Here is an 18,466-nt window from a genome sequence, read left to right on the forward strand (position 1 = left end):
CCGTTTGTTCAAACAACTCTCAAAATAATGTCTTTGAACTTGTAGTTTAACCAATTTACCGAAAACATACTCTAAATCTTGTAAGTCTTTAACAGAATCCATAGTACTCACATCAGTTCGAGTGACTGTCCCTCCATCAACAACTGGATTGAAATCCAATAATGAATTGATATTTCCAGATACACAAGTCTTAAATCTGTCAAGGACATTAGAAGTATGTTCCAGAACGCGTGGTACATATGGTAGTTCAATGTTTATGCTGCTTTCGTTCGCCATCCTTACTTCCTGCAGCACTGACCGAATAAATAATACAACTCAAAAAGCCAAATGCAGTGCTGCTATCAGTTGAGGCAGGAGACTCACGTAAACATAAAAGAGAGCAATCCAAATCCAAGTGTGTGACCCTCCAGTGGCAATGAAACGAAAAGCAGAAATTCAAAAGAACTTCAAATAATATTGTTGCATTTAACGATGTTAACTTTTTTGAGTAGCTGTTCTTTTAAGACAAGATAACATGTGACATATCAATTTGTAATGTCCAATAGGAAACTTAAGGATGGTTTAAAAATGATTCAAACAGTTTTATTCATTGTTTTTAAGAGTCTGAAGAAGCCTTTGGCGAAAGCGCTCACTCATTGGAATAAACTTTATTATTTTTTATGAATGCATCTTATTTGAAGTTCTTTTGAATTTCTGCTTTTCGTTTCATTGCCACTGGAGGGTCACACACTTGGATTTGGATTACTAATTGAACTTGGGTCACTTGCAGTCTAATCAGGGCATTATCCCTGACATTAGTCTTGTTGGTGTTGAACCTGGACTTTGGTAAACAGTAGAAAGTACAGTTGTGTACACTTACCATAAATGTAGATGTTCGAGTGTATTCACTGTTGAAGTCATCACATTTGGGTTATCCTGCCAGGGGTAGCCCTCAGTCGGCCTGAATACCATAGGCTTAGTATTTCTGCGTTGGTTGCTGTTGCTCCAGGACTGACGTCAGGTTGTCAGTGGTATAAAATCAGGCAGCCGACACGATTACATCAGTTTCTCTTGACACAACTGTCAGGAACCCTCAAATAGAGAGCTAGGTTATGGTGGAAGAAAACCACAAGTAGAAAGTAAATACCAAAATTTCCCTGTAAGGGGAGAGGAAGAGATAGAGAGAGAGAGAGAGAGAGAGACAAGGGGGATGGAGGGGGGGGGGCAGGACTGCAACAGTGAATATACTCGAACATCTACATTTATGGTAAGTGTACATAAGTGTACACAACTGTACTATGTTCTTCGTGTTTCACTGTTGCAGTCATCACATTTGAGTTGATTCCCAAAGCTGAAGAAAAGGGTGGAGGCAGTCAAGAAGATTGGGGGCTGGCTAAAATGTCCTGCAGGACTGCAGTGGCAAAGACTGCCCTGGATTTGGAGAAGATAGGCAGGTGGTAATGCTTGGTGAAGATATGAACAGAAGTCCATGTTGCAGCCTTCAAGATGTCCCTGGTGGGGACCCCTCTGAGAAAAGCTGCAGAGGTGGAGGTTGCCCTGGTGGAATGTGTCCTGACCCCCTTTGGGGGTGGTTTTCCATGCTGTTTGTAGCAGAAATGGATGCAGTGAGCTATCCATTTGGAGATGGTTTGTTTGGATATGGCCTTGTCTTCTGCCCCTGCTGTGAAGCTGACTAGCAATTGGTCAGTTTTTCTAAAATATTTAGGCCTATCCAGATAGAATCTGAGCTGTCTGTGCACATCTACAGAGTGCAGAATCCTTCCCCCCTTATTTTGTGGGTTGGGGAAAAAGGTGGGCAAATGAATGGATTGGTTGAGAGCCACAATGGACACATCAGGTATGAATGATGGGTTACTCCTAAGGGAGAACCTGTCAGCATAGAAAATGAAGGTCTCTACAGCCATGAGTGCTTGTAGCTCTGAAACTCTTCTAGCTGAAGTGATGGCCAGAAGTAAGGCTGTTTTCCAAGAGAGGAATTTTAACTCTGTTGAAGCTGCATGTTCAAAGGGGGGTAGGGTGAGCTTTTCCAACACAAAGTTAAGGTCCCAAGCTGGGATAGGAGCTCTTCTGGGTGGCCTTAAGTTTTTATCCCCTCTTAGGAACTGTTTGATGAGAGGGTATGAGAAGAGAGGTGGATCTGTGCTGTAATGAGCAGATATGGCAGAGGCATGAATTTTTATTGAAGAGAAGGATAGACCCCTGTGTAGTAGGTCTGCTAGGTAATCCAAGATAAGAGGTAGGGAGGGCTGTGCTGTTTTGGCTCCTTTAGCTTGGATCCAGGTGCAAAACCTTTTCCAGTTGTCAGCATAGGATTTTCTAGTGCTGGGGCGTCTGGCCTCACGTATAACATCCAGGACTTGTTTGCTTAGGCTGACAACTAGAGGAGAGGTCAGGGAATTAGCCAGGCTGCTAGGTTTAGGGTCTGCAATTGGGGATTCATGAATTCTCCGTTCTTCTGGGTCAGGTGTGTGGGGATCTGAGGTGGGTGCCATGGTGGCAGGGGTGACAGGTTGCACAGCAGTGGATACCAGTGCTGGCATGGCCAGTCTGGGGCAATCAGGATTGCCCTCATTTTTCCCTCCCTTATTTTGAGCAGTGCCCTTGAAATGAGTGGTAGAGGGGGAAATGCATAGACCGAGAGGTTTACCCACTGGAAGATCCACCTTCGGGATGCCCCATTTCTGGATTACAAGGATGAAAGTTCTGTGGTCTAGCTGCCACTCATATGGGTCTAGCAGGTTTCTGCTTAAGTTGTCTGCCAGAGGGTTTAGGGAGTTTGGCAGGAATTGTGCTAGCAGGTGTATTTGCATGGCCGAGGCCATGCGCCAAAGGGTCAGGGAGGTCAGTAGGTCCTTTGCAAAGGTCAGGTGCTGTAACAGCTTTTCCTTCTTTCTGCCTGAATCAGGCAATCATCTAAGTAGGAGTAAATTTGAATATTTCTTTGTCTGCAAAAAGCAATGGATGGAGCCAGGCATTTTGTGAAAACTCTGAGAGCAGTGGATAAGCCAAAGGGAAGTGCAGAGAACTGAAAGTGCATAGATCCTATAGTGAAACGTAGATACTTCCTGCAAGATTCCCTGATTGGGATGTGTAGGTAGGCTTCTTAAAGCATAGGAAGAAGCTGCTGGAGGGTGAGCATTTTAAATTTAGGTATCACCAGAAAGGTGTTTAGAATGGATAGGTCGAGAATTGGGTGCCAGGTGCCCTCTTTTCTGGGAACCATGAAGAGTCTGGAAAAAAAACCTTAGCCTATCTGGTCTGCAGGAACATGCTGTACTGCCCTCATGGAGAGCAGGGAAAGGGCTTGCTTTTTGGCCTCTGCCCACTGGTTTGGAGGAAGATCTGGGAACCCTTTTGGGGTTGGCAGTGTGTGGAAATAAACTTTGTATCCCTTGGACACTATGTTGAGGACCAACTGGTCGTTGGTAATAGAGATCCAATTGTTTGCATGGAATGAGAGTTTTCCTTCTAGGGGCACAAGCAGGTGGGCAGAGGAAAGGGGTGGAGGTTTAAAGCTACTGTGAGTTCTTACCATAAGGGGGTGGCTTAGCACTCCCTGTTTTTGAAGAGGAGGAGCTCCATTGCTAAGATCTCTGTGTTCACTGGGGCTCTGCTTCCCATGGGTCTGGGCTGAGCTGGCCTGGAGGGGGCTGGAAAGGACCAGTGCTTGGAGGGGCAATGCCTACTGAACCTCAGAGGCTGGACCTGTAAAAAGTCTTTAACTGTCTGCATAGATTTAGCTTTTTCATCCATCTTTTTTAAGACTTCTTCTCCCTTGCTGCCAAACAAATTGTCTTTGTTCAATGGTGCATCCAATAATTTTGATTTGACATGGTTTGGCAAGGTCTGTTCCTTAAACCAAGCATGCCTTCTAAGGACAGAACCAGTGAATGTTGCCCTGCAAGATGCTTCTAGGGTGTCAAAGCCACATTGCAAAGTGTACTTAGTAACTTGGCTTGCAGAGTGCATAAGCTCTTGTAATTCTTTATTTTCCGCACAAGCAGGAAAGGAAGATATTTTTTGTTTGAGGAGTTCCACGGTATGCTGCTGATATTTCAGCATGTGGAACTGACAATTAAGTGCTCTAATAGCAAAAGTAGCAGAGGTATATACTTTTTTACCCCATCTGTCTAAAGCTCGGGAATCCCTGTCTGAGGGGGTGGGATTCTTAGCTGAGGTTGCTTTAATTCCTTTAGGTAATTGAGATGACTTCTGGGTCAGCAGTAGGATTTTTGAAAAGGAATTTGTGAGAGTCAGGGACTCTGTAGTACTTGTCAGGTTTCCTGGGAGCAGGAGGAAGGGTGTCAGAGGAGTCAAACTGGATTCCATAAAAACATCATCAACATCCAGGACAGGAGGAATGGCTAAAGGTCTGTGCTGTGGTAAATCTAAGAATTCCCTGAGTCTCTTTTTTGACTGAGGGTAGTCCTGTTATTCCCATTGGAAATGCTCCTTTAAAGTATGAAGGGTTTCAACAAATGAGAAATCCTCAGGTGGAGAGGCAGAAGGAATGGATTCCTCTGCATAAGAATCCTCATAAGCAGAGAGGAGTTGCATGTCATCATATTCAGAAGCATCAGAGTCATCGAACTACTGTTCAGATAAAACTACTGGGGACAAGTCTCTTTTTCTTTTATAAGGGGTAGCCTGGCTTCCCATAATAAGCATAACAAGGTCTTCTGCCATTTTAAGCATTTGAGATTGAGGAAGGAAGCAAGTGCCTGAGCTTGGGTCGTCATTTTTTTTGGGCATAGTTCGTACCCTGGGCCCTAGAAACTCAGTAGTTTTAGAAAGAACTAAAGAAGTGAAAGAAGTCGTTGGTTTGTGTCGAGTACTGGTAGTGCAAAGTACTTCCTTGGAAGCCAGTGCCTGCTCAGCGGCTCCGGACCCATCCATGGTAGAGACATCTGCAGGATCCTTAGTTGAAAAAGAGTCTCGCAGCATACCAGACTCTGAAAGGGTCTCGGTAGCAGCCTGTGAATCTACAGAAGCGGGCATCAGGGGCTGCGAAAGCACCTCACTGAGGTCCGGAGAACTGACGACTAGCTTAACGGAAGCATCGTTGGTAGTTTTGGACCAGTGCAGTCTGTCTCTGTCTTTATCCTTACGTTTTTTCGGAACATCAGTAGTCGGATGGCTTACCAAAGCCATATTGGAATTCGAGGACTGAGAGCAAAAATATCTAGCTACAATAAGGGCCCAACGATGTATAGTTCTGGTGTTGAACAAAGCACAAAAGTGACAGCGAGGGATGTCGTGGTCTGGACCTAAACAGGTGATGCAGTAAGAATGGAAGTCTCGGTGTGGTATTTGCTTTCCACAGGCGAGACAATTGTTAACTTTTTCTGACATTGGTTAGAGCAAGAAAAAAGGATCCCCAACAGGGTACTTAGCTTTAGAAGACTTCAACTTCAGTTTGGAAATGAAAACTCAGGTAGTGGCCGACCGGCACTCGTGCAAACTGCTTCTGCTTCGGGCTCCTTGGCAAGAAAGACTGATGTAATGGCGTCGGCTGTCTGGTTGTTACACCACTAACAAACTGACATCAGTCCTGGAGTGACAGCAACCAACACAAAAATACTAAGCCTCTGGTATTTGGGTCGACTGAGGGCTACCCCTGGCAAATGGCAACCCAAATGTGATGACTGCAACAGTGAAACACGAAGAACATCTATATGCCACAGACAGTAAGACAATTCGTATCCTAAAACTTTCTCAGACTGCTTGGCTCCCTCCCCACTTCCAACTTGCTTATCTCCAGTTTGCTTTCCAGATCTTTGTTGGTACTTCAGCTACTTGTGAATGACAAACATCTGAAGATGTCTAAAACCCTGAAAATACTACTTCTGCACTGTCTCTGATTTGAGGCTCCTAAAATATGTGTGACTGTTGGATTTTTCTCTTTTTTGGGGGGGTTGACCTATCTGTGCCCCTTACATTTTCCTACTGAGTGGCAGACCCCTGGGCTTATTTCTACCATGCTGACACCCTGCATCTGAGACAGCTTTCAATGATGGGTACTTGAGGAGTAAGTATAGGACTTGTCAAGGATTCAACTGATTGATGCATAAAAAATTAAAAAGAAAAATGGCAAAACTGGCTCCCATAAAAAGGTTGTGACCAGCCAGCAGCCTGACCGGGCTTCTAATAGCAACCCATCAGCATTAAACCATGTGTTCAGCTGGGACAAACTGATTTAGAAACTGAAGTCCAGTCTATGCAGACAAGATCTTCATTCTAAAGACTCTTTTCCAGTGTCAAACAATAATTCTCTGGGAATCCAGACCAAGTGCAGCATGCATGACAAGTTTCAGAAGGTCGGTATAATTTTTCTGGTTGAATCATCACCCAGACAATCAGAATAGTCTAAGAAGCTTTCCTTCCTCTTTTCCTTTCCTTTCCCCCTCTTTCCCCCAACATTCAGTTATGAAAAGTTAGCCAAGACTATATACGAAAATGAAAAGCAAAATAACATTGACAAGAAAGCTCCCATCAGCAGCAGGCCAAACAGCTACACTTCTGAAGTCCTATGGGGCTGGGCCACCCTTGGGGGCATTCAGGGAGTGTCTGTCCATCCTCCTGCTGCAGTTGTCACAAATCACCAGGGACAGGTGGGTACACTGCGTATCTAGAGGTTACAAAATCCATTTCTTAATCATTTCTCCCCTCCGCCAGTGTCCTTTCCAGATGTCCAACCCTGTCAAAAGATGCTGTAAGGAAAATGGTATTCTACATCCTACAAAAGTGTGCAATACATGAGGTCTCCCCAGATGGTACAAGATAAAAATCTTAGTCCACATTCTTTTGGATGATGTAGAAAACAAAAGACCATAGACCCAAATTAAGTCTTAGCAGTCAGAGCCATTATATTCCAAAAGAAAAGTTCAGAGTGGTCTTGGTACAAAGTGTCCTACCTCACCTGTCATAAGGATGTTAGAAGTGCTTTTTGGGCCTCCAGGATCTCTGCCTGCATATAAAAGTCACAAGTAATCACAAAGGTTCCTGTGCCTCAGAGATGGTGCCTGAGAGAGGGTTGGCTTCCCTCTCAAACAGAAAGTTAGCCTTATCCCTACTACCCAAACAGAGAGCCATTCAGGATTTCCTGGCAGGAACAAATGGGCTGTAGAGATCTTACTAAGACAAGGAATACTGACTCCCATACCCTCTAGTATGAATTGTCTGTATCAGGGCCAGGTAGAGGAGCCATTTGGAAAAACAAAATAAACATGACTGGTGTCAAAGAAGCTGTCAGGGCCAAAAAGTATAATACAAGGTGAGGCTCTGATTAGCGCTGAACCTGGACTAAGTCAGAGGTCAGGTGGTCTCAACTCTCTTAACATTAGTACAGGTGCTGATGAGAAGGTAGATGGTAGTGAGGTACCACTAGAGCAGGGTCTATTATGTCCACCACTGGAACTGGTAGGGGTGATACCAGATCCATTTTTGCCTGAGCTCTTAGAAGGGCCTCCATCATCTTAATGTAGTCAAAACATACAGGTGATGAGACTCTCATGAGAAGAAGCAAACCTCGTAACCTCGAATAGTGAGGCCTAGGAGAAATTAGCCTATTTAACTCAGCCTCTGACAAAAAATAAGATGCTGTCCTTCCCAAAAAACAGTGTCAGAACCAGACATTGACACAACATTCTAGCTACTTCATTAGGATCGAGGAAGGAATCCCTTTCTTTCTGTATCACTTTTTTGAAGGGGTTGATAAAATAATTACAGCAAATTTTCATTCCCTGTCTTTTAACCCAGGTCTCTTGGGGATGGAGACTGAGAAATTCACCTCAAGCTGCAACTAAAATCTGCAGCCTAAGTGGAAGTGCAGAGCATTATCTGATAGGGGGAAACCTGTAAGTCTGACAATATTCTGGTAATGAGTTAACATAAGCCTGTGACCACTTTTCTCTTTTTACTATTGAATTTCAGACCACTTACTTCAGACCAGATTTTAATCTGATTCAAATAGCTTTTTAACAAATTTACATCTTCAAACAACTTTAATTTAGCATGAATTTTACAGTTGTCAACAAATTTGCAAACTCAAAATTGTCAGCTAGCAGGAACTTGGTGAAAACAATATTACATAGCATTGGGTCCAACTCCAATATGAAGCCACAAGAAACCCCAGATTTAATACTCAACCAAGATAACTGAATGTCTGCACTATAAATCCTTGCATCCTCAATATTACCATAGCTTTATCCACCTAATAACAAACAGACTGATGTTTAGCTTGGATAGTTTCCCCATCATGTAGTCAAGGAACATTGAGTTGAATATTTTAGTTACATCAAGATATATAACTGTGTACTCAATTCCTATGACAATTAGTTTGGACATTTTCTCTTAAACTGTTGTTTGACAAGTCATTGTAGATCTCATACTCATGAACCTATACTTGCATTCATCAATACTGGGCGCATATTTATTCTCCCTAATAAGGTGTTTCAATAAACCGAGTTCAAAACATTTTTCTACAGTGGAAGCCAAACTGATTGGGTAATAACTAAAACACTGCCTCTACTTCCACCTTAACAAGATAGTAAAACTAACTATTTAGAACAAACAATGGGGACAATTCGCCTACAAATAATCATGTTAAACATATACGTTAATGGAATTTCTAATTCTCTCAATATATTTATTAGCTAACCAGAGATTCCATATACATCCATGAAACACATTTTTTTTTTAATTTTTCCAAGAGTTACCCTAACATCCTCTATTAATATAATTGGGCAGTTCATAGGTCCTAACTTAACTGATAACTTTATAACATTGGGATTACTCGACTCAATATTTACAAAACAGTTGTTAAACTATCTCTTCTGGGGCAACTACAAGAGTTCCATTCAAAGATACAGGTCCTGCTGTTATAGGAGTTTTCCTTCATGAGTTTACATATTTATACAAGTACTTGTAGTTGTCTATCTATACTGTTAATGAGATCTTGCTCATATTGCCTATTCATGGTCATAAATGCTTTCTTTAGATCTTTAGTTGCTTCCAATAATCTATACACATGGTAAAAAATTATTATAACTTCTAAATGATTTGTATAATCTTTTATTTTTACTTACCAGTTTCTTTGACATGCTGGTCACCATGGCTTTGTATTGAAGCAATTCTTATCATTAACTTCAGCTAGTTTTTGAGTTCATCTGTATATGTCTTTCACAGAAACTCCCAAATATCAGAGGAGTTATTTAGCTCATCTAAATTTATTTATTTTTTCTCCCAAGAGAAGATCATTAACTGGTTGGATAAAACTTCCTTATTCGATCTATTGTTGTTGTGTCTTTTCGGCTTTTCCCGGTTAGGGGTCGCCACAGCGGAACTCCAGTCCGCTAATGATTGGCAGTAGATTTTTTATGTGCAGAGTTGCCAGCCCTGACGCACAACCTTCAACAAAGGTACGCCCATTCACTCCACACAAAAGACGCTCTAACTGAGAATTGGACAACGTCTTACTGTGAGGCGACAACGCTACCACAGCACCACCACCGCAGTTTGTTCTTTTCTTTTTGATGCAGTTCATGTATTTTAAACAGAATTCAACTGCTATATGATCAGATATTCCCGGTGGTTCCCAGCTTTTTTTGTATATTTCAATATTTTATCATCATTAACCAATACTAAATCCAAACTGTTTCCCCATGAGTAGGAATTGTTACAGACTGGTTAAACTGATTATACTGAATAATATTTAAAAAAAAAAAAACCTCTTAGCAAGTTTTCATCTGCCTTCTTCCCAAAGGATGTTAGGATAGTTGAAATTTCCTAAAAGTATTACTGGGTTATTATTAATAATATCCAAAAAAACAACCCATATAGCAAGTTTTATATCTGCCATCTTCCCAGTGGATGTTAGGATAGTTGAGATTCCCTAAAATTATTGTTGGGTTACTATTAATAATATCCAAAAAAACAACCCATATAGGAAGTTTTATATCTGCCGTCCTCCCAGTGGATGTTCGGATAGCTGAGACTTCCTAAAAAATATTGCTGGGTTATTATTAATAATGTTTACAATTTCTTCAAGCTATGTAGTGTGGTCTGGAGTATCGACTGGGACTATATGCAACAATAATCCTGCATTCTCTCAACATGTTGATGTTATTAATTATTACACAATACTTCTACATTAGAAGATTTTTCTTCTAAACAGGAATTGGGTGACTCATGTAACAAGAGCAAAACACCTCCACTTTTTATGTTGTCTCTAGTATTAAAATATTATTTAAAACCCCTAAAATCCCAGGTCTTTTAAGCCCCAAATTAATGTTGGAGTGAAAGATTATTATAAAAAACACATACATATTCATAATATGTGAAAATAAAGAAAATATTTGCAGTGTTTTTTTTACATATTTACATATGTGTACCCAAGCCATTGTTCAAAATATATAAATGTAATAAAGGTGTTAAAAAACACTAAGCATAAGATACTATGAAAAAAGTGCAGAGGAATGAATTCTAAGATAAGAAACTTTATAAATAAGAAGATAAACACAAACAACTTGCAAAGTTTACAATTGACTTTTTTCATTTCAAAACAGTAACAAATGATAAAAAAACCCACTAATGTGAATGTAAAGATAAAACAATTTAAAAACAACCTACTAGAGATAACAGAGAATGCTAGCCAAAAACAATAAAGTGTTAAGGGAGGCCTGTGCCAAAAATTAAAAGGACATTTGTGGCATAAATTTTATTGAAAATATCAATATTTAAAAGTAAAAAACAGTAAGTATTAGTGGAAACAGATATAAAGTAAGAAAAGTACAGTTTTGTACCTACCATAAATGTAGATGTCCGATAGATATGCAACTGCAGTCATAACATATGGGTTGTCCTGCCTCAGGCAGCCCTCAGTCGGCCGGATTCCAAAGTCTGGGTCCGACGTCGGCTGATGTCACATTTCTCTCCGACGTCAGAGCGGCAGGAGTATATAAGCATCAGCCGACGCCATCTTCTTCAGTGTTTCTTGCCCCAGATGCCAGGTGCCCTCCAAGGAAGGCTGTAATCAATTTGGAAGACAAAACAGGTTTCCAGACAAATAAATAAGCAATAAACAGATACACCATAACAGATATCCCCAGCTAGGATAACAGGGAGAGGAGTGGACCCAAGGAATAGAGGGAAGGAGGGAGGAAAACCGACTGCAGTTGCATATCTATCGGACATCTACATTTATGGTAGGTACAAAACTGTACTATGTCCTTCAAGAATGCAACTGCAGTCATAACATATGGGTTGAGTACCATAGCTTAGCTGGGGGAGGTGGAAAGCTCTAAGAAAAGGATGGTGTAGCTATCAATCCCTGCAGGACTGCCGAAGCAAAGCCTGCTCTGGATCTGGAATATAAAGGAAGGTTGTAGTGTTTGGAGAATGTATGCACAAAGCTCCATGTAGCAGCTTCTAGAATGTCTTTTGTAGGCACCCCTCTTAAGAATGCTGTAGAGGTGGCTGTAGCTCTGGTAGAGTGTGGTCTGATATTGGCTGGTACACTCTTTCCATGGAAGGAATAACATAATCTGATGCAATGTCCAATCCATTTTGAGATAATCTGTTTGGAAATTGCTTTTCCTTGTACTCCAGAGGCGTAAGCTATAAAAAGCTGATCAGACTTCCTATTGGCCTTGGTTCTGTCCAGGTAGTAGTGAAGTTGTCTGTGAATGTCCAAGGTATGCAACAGTCTTTCCCCTTTGTTCTCAGGATTGGGAAAGAAGGTAGGCAGGTGAATTGCTTGATTTAAAGAAACCCTAGATACCACTTTTGGCAGAAAACTAGGGTTGGTTCGTAAGGAGACCCTGTCTCTATGAAAGGTAATGAACGGTGGTATTGCCATTAGGGCTTGTAATTCCAAAACCCTTCTTGCTGAGGTAATTGCCAACAGGAAAGCTGTCTTCCATGAGAGGAATTGTAAGTCCACAGAAGCTGCTGGCTCAAAGGGGGGGTAGAGTCAGTTTTTCTAGGACAAAGTTGAGGTCCCAAGCTGGTACTGGGGCCTTTCTTGGTGGCTTGATATTCTTGATTCCTCTAAGAAATTGCCTTAACAAAGGATGTGAGAACACAGGTGGATCAGTGTTGTATCTAGCTGAAATGGCTGAAGCATGTATTTTTATAGAAGAATATGAGAGTCCATTCTGTAGCATATCTGCCAAGTATTCCAGGATGAGTGGGATGCTCAATAATGATGCATCATGACCCTTGCTGGTATTCCAAATGCTGAATCTCTTCCATTTTGCTGAATAAACCTTTCTGGTGGATGGTCTGCGGGCTTCTGTTAATATCCACTGAACTTCCTTGGAGAGAGATAGATTGAGGTTATTCATGGAATCTCCCAAGCTGTTAGCTGGAGCATCTGAATGTTGGGATGTACTGTCTTGAAGTTGTTTTGAGTCAAAAGATGGGGCCATTGGGGAAGGGCCCATTTTTTGTTGTGGCATATGCTCCATAGTAGTGGATACCAGTGTTGTCTTGGCCAGTCTGGAGCTATTAGGATCCCTTTTGGCTTCTCTGCTTTGATCTTTAGTAGTACTGTGGTCATCAGTGGCAGAGGTGGGAATGCATAAATCTTTAGGAAGTTCCAGTTGAATGAGAGAGCATCTGTTTTCCATGCTTGTGGATGATATGTCCTTGAACAGAACTTTTGTAGCTGATGATTGAGGTGGGAGGCAAATAGGTCTACTTCTGGCCTGCCCCATGTCGAGGTGAGCCTTATGAAGATTTCTGGATGTAACCTCCACTCGTGGGGGTCTAGGAAATTCCTGCTTAGGCTGTCCGCCAGCACATTGTCTTTGTCTGGAACAAACTGGGATTGCAACTGTATGTTTAAGCTCAGTGATTTTTCCCAAAGATTCATTGTCAGTCTGCAAAGGGGGTAAGAATGGGTGCCCCCCTGCTTGTTTATGTACCACATGACAGTGGTGTTGTCTGTCCATATTAGCAGGTGGCCTTGCTGAAGTTGTTGTCGAAAGGCCTCGATGGCATGCATGACTGCCAGCATTTCTTTTTGGTTGATATGCAGATGTGTTTCCTTTGGAGACCATTGTCCTTGAATACATCTGCCCTCCATGTGCGCCCCCCATCCAATGTCTGAGGCGTCTGTGGTCATTGTTTGTGTTATTTGTGGTTTTTTGAATGACATACCTGTGTTTGCCTGGCTTACCGAGGCCCACCATAGAAATTCTTTTTGTAGGCATGGAATGAGCGGTATGGTTGTCTCTAGGTTGTTGCTGTGTTGAGACCATAAACTTTTTAGGTACCACTGAAGCTTTCTCATGTGTAGTCTTGCTAATGGAACCAGTAGAATGCATGATGCCATGTAACCCAGGGCCTGTAGGAATCTCCTTGCAGTCATCTGGGTGAGCTTTGCCAAACCTTTGAAATAATGAGTTAACTTCTTTTGCTTGTCTTCTGTCAGGTAAGCCATTTGAGAGGTTGTGTCTAGATTGGCTCCTAAGAAAGTAATTTGCTGGGATGGCTGCAGTCTTGACTTTTGGAAGTTGACTGTGTATCCCAGAGCTTGTAGCAATTGAATGACATAATCCAAGTTTTTTGTCAAGATCAGTTTGTCGTCCGCTTGTATGAGGCAGTCGTCCAGGTACGGGTAAATTTGGATCCCCTGGAGCCTGCAATGAGCAATTACTGAAGCCAGGCATTTTGTAAACACTCTGGGCGCAGTAGATAAGCCAAATGGCAATGCTGAGAATTGATAATGCTCTGGCTCTGCAAGAAATCTGAGGTATCTTCTGCAGCTGTGTCTGATAGGGACATGCAGGTATGCCTCCTTGAGGTCCAGAGTAATCAGCCAAGACCCCTTGCCCAGCATGGGAAGGAGTTGCTGTAAGGTCAGCATTTTGAACTTTGGTACTATGAGAAAGGTGTTTAATGCGGACAAATTCAGTATTGGTCTCCATTGTGTTTCTTTTCTTGGAACAAGGAACAGTCTTGAGTAGAACCCCTGGCCTTGTTCTTGTTGTGGAACTTTTTCTATTGCATTGATCTGAGCAAGCAGAGAAATTTGCTTGAAAGCCTCTGCCCTCTGGTTTTGCGGTAGGTTTGGCATGCCTTGTTTCCTTGGTAAGGTATGAAAGTGGAACCTGTAGACTTGGTCTATAATGTCCAAAATCCATTTGTCCTTTGTCAGTCTGTGCCAATTGTTTGAAAACAGAGATAATTTTCTGCCCAAGGGAGCTTCTGTTTGCTCTTTGGTAGGTGGAAGTAGAGGAAAGTCATTGGGATTGTCCCTGTGGGGCAGGAGAAGCCCCTGTGTCATTTCTTTGGTTTGCTGGTTGCCACTGTCGTCCCCTGTAGGGACCCCTGTATTGTCCTCTTCCTCGGCCACGCCTGCTTTTGCCCCTTTGAAATCTTTCAGTATTAGGAAAGGACCAGTTTTTTGAAGGCCAATTCCTGCTGAATCTGGGTGGCTGAACCTGGAGGAAATCTTTGACTGTCTGAACTGACTTGGCTTTTTCCTCAATGGTCTTTAATACATCTTTAGCATTAGCACCAAAAAGCTTGTTCTTTTCCAAGGGTGCATCAAGAAGTTTTGCCTTAACATGATCTGGTAGAGGTTGTTCTTTTAACCATGCATGTCTACGAATGACCGCCCCTGTCATAGCTGCCCTACATGAAGCTTCCAATGCATCATATCCACACTGAAGGAAGTGATTGCTAACTTGCTGAGAGTTGTGTACAGCCTCCTGCAAAGACTTCCTATCTAAAGGATCAGGAGAGGCCAAAGTTTTCTGTAAATCATCTAACAGGAAATCCTGATATTGAAACATATGAAAGAGACAATTGAGAGCTCTCATAGATAAAGTAGTGGAGGTGTAAACCTTCTTCCCCATCTCTCTAATGACCTAGCTTCCCTGTTGGAAGGCAAATGATTTTTGAGGTGGTAGCTGAAACCCCTTTCGGCCCCTGTGAAATAGTTTCTAAATCAACAGCATGGGCCCTAAAGAAATGAGAATGTGTTTCAGGAACTCTATAGTATCTGTCCGGCTTGGCAGGAGCAGGAGGGAGAGTATCAGGGTAACACTGGAGTCAGAGTATAAATCATCCAAAACATTAAGCACAGGAGGTATAGCTAAGGGCCTGTGCTGGGGCTTTTTAAGGAAGGTACGAAGGCGCTTTCTGGAATCAGAAAATTCCTGGCCTTGCCACTTAAAATGTTCCCTCATGGAATGCAGAACTTCCCCAAAAGAAATATCCTCAGGAGGGAGGCCGAGGGATGGAGTCCTCTGCATCTGAGTCCTCGTAGGTCTGGAAAGGCTCTTCCTGGCTATCGGAGTGGCCAGAGGCCTCAGAATCTTCATCTGAAGGGAGAGGGTCAGTGGGCTCAACCCTGGGCCTCTTATCAGGAGGAGGCTGGGATCCTCTCTCAGGATGGGCCTGGGAACCTCTGATCATGGAGATTAAGTCTGCTGCCATAGTCATGATTTGTGTTTCAGGAGTAGGCTGAGGTAAGGCTTTTGCAGTAAGGTGCTTGGTCTTGCTGGCTGCCTTAGCACATGTGTAGGCATTGATAGACATGGACATGGGAGGCCTAGCAGCTCCACATGCAGGAGTGACCTTATCCACAGCAATGGTCTCAGGCATTTCCTCGGTTTCAGTATCCGGAGGAAAATCAATAACTGGCGTCGGAGTGGTCTCCGGTATTGGAGGTATCGGTAATGCGGTGTCTTCGGTCCGGAGCGGTGAAATAACTGCCTCAGAGGGAACCGGGGCACTCGCAGTAGGTTTTGGCGTGGTGTCGGTGGAAGACGCGGGCCGAGGATGTCGGTCCCGGTCTTTACGTTTTTTAGGAGTCTGCGATGTCGGTAATTCCAACGGCATCTTGTAATTGAATTTTTTGCCAAAAAAGTCTTCAGCGAACTCCGCCCGGTGCCTGAGAGTGCGCTTACTGAAGCGAGCACAGGCGGCACAGGCCGAGACGTCGTGGTCTGGGCCAAGGCAAGGAAGGCAGTAAGAATGGAAATCCTTATGAGGTATTTGTTTACCACAAGACAAACAATTATTAACTTTTTCAGTAATTTCTGACATCGGCTGAGGCAAGAAAATGTCCCCAATGGGGTACTTAGCTTTTTTGATGACTTTGGATCGAAGAATACAGGAGCTGACCGACCGGCACTTGCGAACTGCTTCTGCTTCGGGCACCGCGCGGCAAGAAATACTGGAGAAGATGGCGTCGGCTGATGCTTATATACTCCTGCCGCTCTGACGTCGGAGAGAAATGCGACATCAGCCGACGTCGGACCCAGACTTTGGAATCCGGCCGACCGAGGGCTGCCTGAGGCAGGACAACCCATATGTTATGACTGCAGTTGCATTCTTGAAGGACATCAGACATTTTAGAAAAAAAAAACAGCCTGAGGCCATTTAAGACATCATCCAGGCTCTTTATTCAGCAATAATGATCAGGAGATGGAGATCAGCATAGTACAATATGGGATAGGAATGTACTTAGCAGCTTGGGAAAGTCTGGGTTATCAAACAGTGGCAGCAATGTCTGCAGACTTAGTTCTATGAGTTGCTAATAATGTACAGGGTTATCAAAAAAACTGACCAGAAACACAGAGTACATAGTGACTGCTTTCCTTTCCCTGGGAGAAAGCATTGCTAGAAGCAATAGTAAGGCAATATCTGAAGGAGACAGTACAGTTTAACTCTGTATAATACATTTAAGAAATTTGTGACCATAAGAAGGACAGTAAATTCCAATGCACACAGCCCTCTTCCTAAATACATTGAAAAAAACAACTGTACGTGATGATGTTGACATTTTTCAGATAATTCCCATCAACAATACGGGTACCAGATATGATTTTGAAGGTATGCGGTACTTAATTCAGAGGGATTATACAAGAGCAGTTTGTAGTAATGTTTACAGAGTGACAAATGCATTTGTCTGAGAGATAAAGCTTACATCTTGTGCCACACAAGAAAAAGTTAAAGTATCTCTATTAATGTAGAGTTAAATGTATAATCTAATGTACTTCTCCAAGTAAAAAAAAATGTGTAAAATGAGACAAAGGGTTGAGGATGGATGTATTTCTCATTTGAAGAAAGATTAACTTTAATAAAAAGACAATATTACTTGAGATTTTGTATGTATCATAGGTCATATTTCTTTACTAAAAAATAATAGATACACCCTGTGGTCGCGTGGGTTTCCTCCAGGTGCTCAGGTTTCTTTCCCAAAGACATGTTATAGGTGGATTGGATAACAATAAATAAAACACTTGTATCATTTTATGGTATCCATTTAAACCAAAAACTAGCTTTTATATATCACATGAGAACTTGGAAGCAAGTGGGATTGAAATTACCAGATATCAAGATTTAAGAAACAGTCACTTTATTTAAAATCTTATCATATTGCACAGTTGAAGAGCAATGGAAATTGATTCAAGAAAATGTTTGCTTTTTCATCTAGATTATGAATAGTTAATGCTAAAATGTGATGGTATTTCAAAATCTGTTTAGCTATAAGTTATTTAACAATAATTCAAAATATACAGGTACTATACATTAAAGTATTAGAAATTGTTTATTTAAAACATTGAAAATTAAAAAAATGGATACTCACAATATTTCCAATAGCCAGTCCAAACGGTTATATTGATAGCAGAATTATAACCAATATGATGATATTAAAAAACATTGAATTACCTTAGTGGTTAGATTGTTATCAAAATACAAACAGCTTGAAGGCTAATTCTTCTGACAACAGTGAAATATGGATTCAGAAATAATTTCCTATCTATTTGCTACAGTTAAAGGAAACTTTAGTTCAAGAAGATTATTTTCCAAAATGTGTAAATTAATTTTAAAGAATAATAATTTGTGTCTTTCAGCTTCTCCCGGTTAGGGATCTCCACAGCGGAACTCCTAATGATTGGCAGTAGAGTTTTACGTACTGGCTTGCCGGGCCTAACGCACAACCTTCAATGAAGGAACGCACATTCATGCATGTTGCTACACAGAAGATGCTCTAACTGAGAATCGAACGGGCAATGTCTAACTGTGAGGCAACAACGCTACCGCAGCACCATCACCGCAGTAATTTTAAAGAATAATAACACACAAAAAAAGAATTAGTGAAATTTATTACAAACAAATAATTTATCTGACTTAATAAAAAGAAATACAGAAAATTTATTTGGAAATTAGTCAGTTTTATATTTACTAGTATACATCAGAAAACATTTACATGGAAGTATATACACCGAATATTTATAAGCCTTTATAAAATAAAACAGTATAGATCTGAAAACTTGTATTGTTGACAGTGTAAAAAAGAAATGAAAGCAGACTGGTAGGTTTATGAAAGTTTTAGTTAGATGTGACTATTTCATGTGTCATGCTTTCTGTTGTCATGTATGTTGCATCTGGTCTGCTAGACATGGATATGATCCATATAAATATGTTAAAAATGTCATCCCCCAGC

At 41.7% G+C, this 18,466-nt stretch overlaps 1 protein-coding gene across 5 annotated transcripts in view; it reads right to left on the minus strand.

Annotated features, from left to right (window-relative positions):
• The window catches only part of FHOD3 (formin homology 2 domain containing 3), a 3,141,544-nt gene that overhangs the window by 3,041,998 nt on the left and 81,080 nt on the right, over positions 1-18,466 (minus strand). The gene's annotated exons all lie outside the window — the stretch shown is intronic.

Source organism: Protopterus annectens, chromosome 3.part0 (assembly GCF_019279795.1).
Source record: "Protopterus annectens isolate FY-2018-M chromosome 3.part0, PAN1.0, whole genome shotgun sequence".
In the NCBI taxonomy this organism is placed as follows: Eukaryota; Metazoa; Chordata; order Ceratodontiformes; family Protopteridae; genus Protopterus; species Protopterus annectens.